The 6,000-nt window shown below is 36.0% G+C and overlaps 1 long non-coding RNA gene across 1 annotated transcript; it reads left to right on the top strand.

Moving 5' to 3' along the window:
• Positions 1-1,847: 1,847 nt before the first annotated feature.
• Positions 1,848-3,847, top strand: LOC135197602 (uncharacterized). Its single transcript, XR_010310625.1, has 2 exons — positions 1,848-3,575; positions 3,703-3,847. It is a non-coding gene; the product is annotated as an uncharacterized LOC135197602 (long non-coding RNA).
• Positions 3,848-6,000: the final 2,153 nt, after the last annotated feature.

The following is a 6,000-nucleotide window of genomic DNA, read 5'->3' on the forward strand; positions in this document are numbered from 1 at the left end:
TTGAAAGACACAAATATAAGGGGGATACACAGATTATTTTTTTTATCGTGTTGGAGAAATTACTTTGAAATGCCGATGATTGGTGTTGTATCTGTGTTGTGTGGCAATGGTGTTATGTCATGGTGTTGCATGCTGGAGAAATTGTATGTCATAAGATTCAGCATTACTGTTGTATGCTATTTTATTGCTTTGGAGAGTTATTATTATTATTATTATTAATAATTATTATACTTGAGATGTGTCACGGGAGGTTTGCTTAAGTATAATTATCATTACGGGAGAATTGTTTTACGAGAGATTTGAGATATTTCATGGGAGATTATTCAATAATTATTACAGATAATTATTCAGGGATAATTATTACAATGAATTAATGGGAGAAGTCTTGTGTTAATTATTTGTTCAGTTTTTGTAACTTTGGAGAATATTTCAGTGATTCACGGGGATGAGTTTTGCTGAATCTTGATGAATCTGGCTGAATCATGGTGAATTGTGTGAGTTTTGCTGAATTTTGTGCTGAATTTTTGGAGAATGGACAAGCATTAACATTGGTGATGTTTTTTGTACTGATACTGATGATTTTGATGATAGCAATTTTTTTTGGTGATTTTGTGATAATGATATTTCTGATACTGATTTTTTTTTATATACTAATACGTGGGTATTTTAATGCTGTCAAGGGAGGTGAAATCTTTTGTGATTATGGGAGGAACTAACAACACATTTAGTTTTTTTTTTCTTTTTTTTTGATGAGTTCAGCAGATAATTGCTTGACATCTAGTGAGTTACGGGAGATAGTTAATGGTGCCGTTGATTTTTCTTTTCTCCTTTTTTGGAAGTTAGCCATCGCTGACACAAGTTTTTTTTTACCATGGGTGAATTTGAATTTGTTTTTTCTCTCCAGTTAGTGTGAATATTATCTCAGTTCATGACTTAGAGTCATTTAAGAGAACGTGTTCGTGTTTTAGCTATTTGATGCTATAGAGTAATATATGGGAGAATTTTTTGCACGTTTTGAATGCATACATAATGGCACTACATTTTTTCTCTGGATATTTGTGTTCCAGAAATTGTGAGTTTTCTTGCACAATACATTAGTTGTATTTGTGACAACTTTGTGAGAGATAGGAACTTGGTTAAGTTTTCTAGTGACTTATGTCGTAGTGCATATGGGGAAGTCTTTGCTTAGACACTGTGAATTTGGAATTCTGTTATAATGACTTGTGGCACAGTGGTGGTTTTTTCTAGAACTTTCTAGACAGTTTTATTTGCCGAGTTTTTGCCCTTTTTTAGCAGTTATGCTAAATGGAGTGAGTTTTTATAGTTTTTGACTATAACATTGAGTTATTCTCTGGAGAATTGGAGTTATAATTGAGATATAATTGAGATATATTATTTTGGGGAGATAATTGGAGGTATATATTATTTTGGAGTTATATTTTGAGATATAATATATGGGAGATATATATTTTTGGCCATTTTTGATATTTGCCAATGTGGTATGAGCTATGTTTAGTTCAATTATTTTGCAGCCATCTTTGTTGCAAATGGAAACACATATTTGGAGATTATGGGGCAATATTTGTGAGTATGTGAGTTAGATGCCTTGAGTGCACATTTTTTGGAGATATATTTTTTGGAGCCTTGTTTTGTTCCACATGGAGTTAATTCTTGGAGAAATATAATTTGGGAAAGGTCATGTTGAGAGAATAAGTCTTCGAGACAAATTTTTGAACACATTAGTCATATCCTGGAGTTAATTCTGTGAAATGTAACAGTTAGACCTTTTTTTCTTGAGAATCATGAGTTTCCAAACTTATGTGTCTTACTAGACAATTTTTGTGCTGTTGTTTGAGCATGCGTCCGCAGGTGATTTTTCTGCTGACAGGCGATGTGATGAGCCGTGTGCTGAGCGTGTGCTGATTCTTTTCTTCTGATGGTGACAGATCAGAATTTTTGCAATATCTGGAAATGTGGCTATAGCATTTCACGAAAGCGCATGTATGAGAGTTTGCTTTCTGGCAAATTCCGTGGTTTTACATGGAGCATTTCTTGGGAAAACGCGGGAGTTATGCATATTATACATGTATTATGTATTTTGTGATTGGGGAAATCTGCTTGTGATTATTCTTTTTTTTTTTATTATTTTTCTTCCTTTTCCTATGAGAGATATGATTTGGGGATTGAGTTTAAATAACATTTCTTTTTTGGACGGGAGATTTGATTTTACCGGGAGGTGTAATTTTTCGAGGGTTGCTATTTACGTAAAAGGGAGTTTGACATTAAGTCTCATTGTGATTAATTATTGAGCAGTAAAGGGGTTTTTGCTGTTAAAAGTTGGAGATTTTTACTGATTTTGTGGGTTGTCAGAACTAGAGAACATTTTTGGGTCTGGGTGTTACGTGATTCTTTTCTTTTTTTCTTTCTTTTTTTTTTCTTGTGAGCACATTCGAGTTCGAAATGTGAGTGCAGAATTCCGTGGAGTTGCTGTGATTTCTGAGTTGTGTGTGTGCTGATGTGCGAGTTTGGAGAATTGAATTGGAGAACTTGATGTTTCTTTTTCTTAGAGAGTTGTGATAATGACTTATCATTTTAGTAGTCATATTTAAGGGAGTTAATTGGGAGACGTTCAGTTAGTATTTCTGACCTTTTTGAGATCGTTGTTTGATAGAAGTAGTATGTTTGGGTTAATTTTCTTAGATTGACCAAAGACCTGACTGACATACTAACGCCCAAAAGTTCCCGACGCCAGCAAGACGTCCACCAGCCGTGAAGAGAGGTTGCTGCCATGTTGTCCATCGTGATTACAAGTATTTCCATGATGGGTGATCGAGAGAATTCTACAGCGTGTTTTTTGGGGATCTACAAGAAGCCGTGAGAGTCTTCTACGATGAGGGAGGCATTCCGTCTTCCTACAGTTGCTACAGCCTGCTATAGCCTGTTGCTGTCTGTGCAGCTACTTGCAGACAAGCGAAGAGGGATATTCAAGAATCCTTATGCAGAAAATATGAGAGAAAATGCGTCTTGTGTTATTGGGAGATTAAAGCGTGATAAGACTTTATTTTATAATGCCAGAGACGTGCGGTTTTTCTTATTTTATTTTAAGCCGGCCAATGTTTTATATCGTATAAGCAATTTTGCTAGGCGGGAGCTAGCATATAGGTGCGAGGCCGAGCAATCTGTAAGACATAGGGTTTTGATTAATGATATATTGTTCGTGCATTCTCTGTAACCTGTGGAATGTGGAGGACAGGGCAGAGTAACGACCTGAGGGTAGCTGATGAATGAGTTTCTAGGGGATGGCGTGAGATAAAAATGCTTAGTTCGTCGAGTCAATGTACGACAGTTTATGAACTCTTCCCAAAGTGCCTTTGTGAAACTAGATGCAGCTAGAACCGTGAGGCGCTAGCGAACTGTGTGTTCGTATGTGCGTGTGCGCCTCTTTCTGTTAAAAGCGTTCATACCCAAACCTATGGGAGGGATTTTGACAGAGGGCTTCGAGTCATAGGCAAAGATGCCGTGGCATTCGCCGGGGGAGTTTTTTGACATAGTGTTTAGTGTCCGGTTGGGAATGGGTAAGTGTTACCTTTACTTTAGCCAAAGGGGTGGCTTGTTTGATATCTTGTAAGATGTTCCATTTTATTAACTTTGTCTTTAAACTTGTGTGTGTACTTACCAGAATGTGTTCTGTATCTTTGACAGATGGTTCTGGATTTCTGTGGGACAGAGTTCCCAGGGAAAGGTGTGACCTTTTGGGTGACTTGACAATGAGTAGTTTTAAGTTAGTCTGTGAGACTGGATTACTTAGTTATCGACTTAGTTATTGTAAATAAACGTTATGTTATGATGCAACTCTCTCATTTTCATTACCTGTTAGAATAGAGAGAGAGAGAGAGAGAGAGAGAGAGAGAGAGAGAGAGAGAGAGAGAGATGTGAGGTGATTGCCGGGAGAGAGAGAGAGAGAGCCTGTGTATGAAATGGGTGTGGAGGTCTGCCTTCCGTTTCGTGTCCACGCTTACCGTATGAAATACATGGAGGTTTCCCCATGTATATATATATATATATATATATATATATATGTGTGTGTGTGTGTGTGTATACGTGTGTGAATATTTGTCATGTACACCGAGACATTTGTCATATCCACGAACATTAGATTGCAAATGTAATTTAATATCGAATTCACTGAACCTCAATATAAACCCCAAAGAGGAATCTATAAGTGAAAAGCTATCGGTGACCGAGCGGCCTCGAACCATCGAATGGTTGGGGAACGAAGCTATTCCCAATCCTATGAGGTTATTCGGCGCTGGAAAGGAAATTGAGAGTAGTAAGGTTGGAAGGTGTAACAGGAGGAAAACCTCGCAGCTGCACTATGAAATAACTGTTAGGAGAGAGTGGATAGCAAGACGGAAGAAAGATAATATGAATGGAGGTGCAGAAAAGTACACTTAGTGACGGATAGCTTATCACTAGTAACTTCCCCGTCGGTGTTTGTTCCAAGGCTGAATGAATTTTATATTAAACAATATTTCTATCTAAATGATTGTGGATATGTATATGTATGTATGAATGTATATACACAAAAATATATACATACGTATGTCTATCTATCTATCGATCTATCTATATATTATATTATATATAAGATATATATATATATATATATATATATATGTATATATATATATAATATATATATATATATATATATTATATATATCAAGTCTCAAAATTATGGCGATTTTCCTTAGGACGGGGAAATTGAGGATGAGGTTGCTGGGCTCACGCATAGCCTCATAGATGTTCAGTTTGTGCCAACGGGGTCTGTCTTTTCTTGGCGGTCACTCATCCAAGTGTTGATTAAATATACATATATATATATATATATATATATATATATATATATATATATATATATATTATATATATTCATATATATATGTATATATATATATATATATATATATATATATCGTATATATATATATATATGCACAAACAAATTAGCGTGTATATAATTATAAATATCAAGTCATATTTCATGACCCATAAATGAAGAAAATATATAAAGCACACGAAAAAGGAGTAAAATGTCAAAGGTAAAGAAATACTGCAACAAAAAGCGAAGAACAAAGAATACCAATTCATCATCATTTTCTGCACAGGGCGTTCCCTAAGGACTCCACCTTCAGTTCCCCCTTATAGAGACAACGGAAAAAGGCCCAGGGCTCGTCTTATATAAGTTACGTTGACGAATCACATATAAAAAAAAATAGAGAAAATATAAAAAAAAATTGATAAACTAGGTTGTCAGAAGAGGTGAAATATGAAAAGTTAAAAATACGAAAAAGTCTGGGAGAAAAACTGCGATGTAAAAGTGATTCAGAATCTTTAGAATAGTTCTCATTTCTTCACATGACTATAAATTTCTTGATGATCCGCTTACTACTAGTGGAACTCGAAATGGAACCGACAAATAGAACCGGAGGGATGCAGTGGTATGGGTTCACTTGAATGAAGAGCTTTTGGGTCTCGTAACAAGATAAAGGGATGGAGGTCTTTAGCAAACGTTGAAGAGGAGGAAATAAAAAAGGTGCTCAAAGTGCCGCGTAGCAGAAGCTGAACATAGATATGCGCTTCTCATTTACATAGGTGACATTTTCATCTTGTTAGTACCGCGTCAGAATTCCTTCCTGACTCAAACCCTCCTTATTTATCCGGGCTTGAGACTGGAACTTTTTTTCACTGAGATTTAACATATTGGGGAACCTAAACCTAGACCCACGATCTAACAACATAGCCTTCTTTTCAGGAAGCCTTCAGTGCAACTGAACAACCTTGAAGTAACTCGAGAGATATATGTCACTATTTTCAGAGAGAGAGAGAGAGAGAGAGAGAGAGAGAGAGAGAGAGAGAGCTTTGAAAATGAATGCACATAGGGTTTCAAAAATTCAGAGGGTCATTTCAGTTCTAAATATGAAGCACCTGCACTCAGTC

The sequence above is a fragment of the Macrobrachium nipponense genome, chromosome 21 (assembly GCF_015104395.2).
Source record: "Macrobrachium nipponense isolate FS-2020 chromosome 21, ASM1510439v2, whole genome shotgun sequence".
Lineage (NCBI taxonomy): Eukaryota > Metazoa > Arthropoda > Malacostraca > Decapoda > Palaemonidae > Macrobrachium > Macrobrachium nipponense.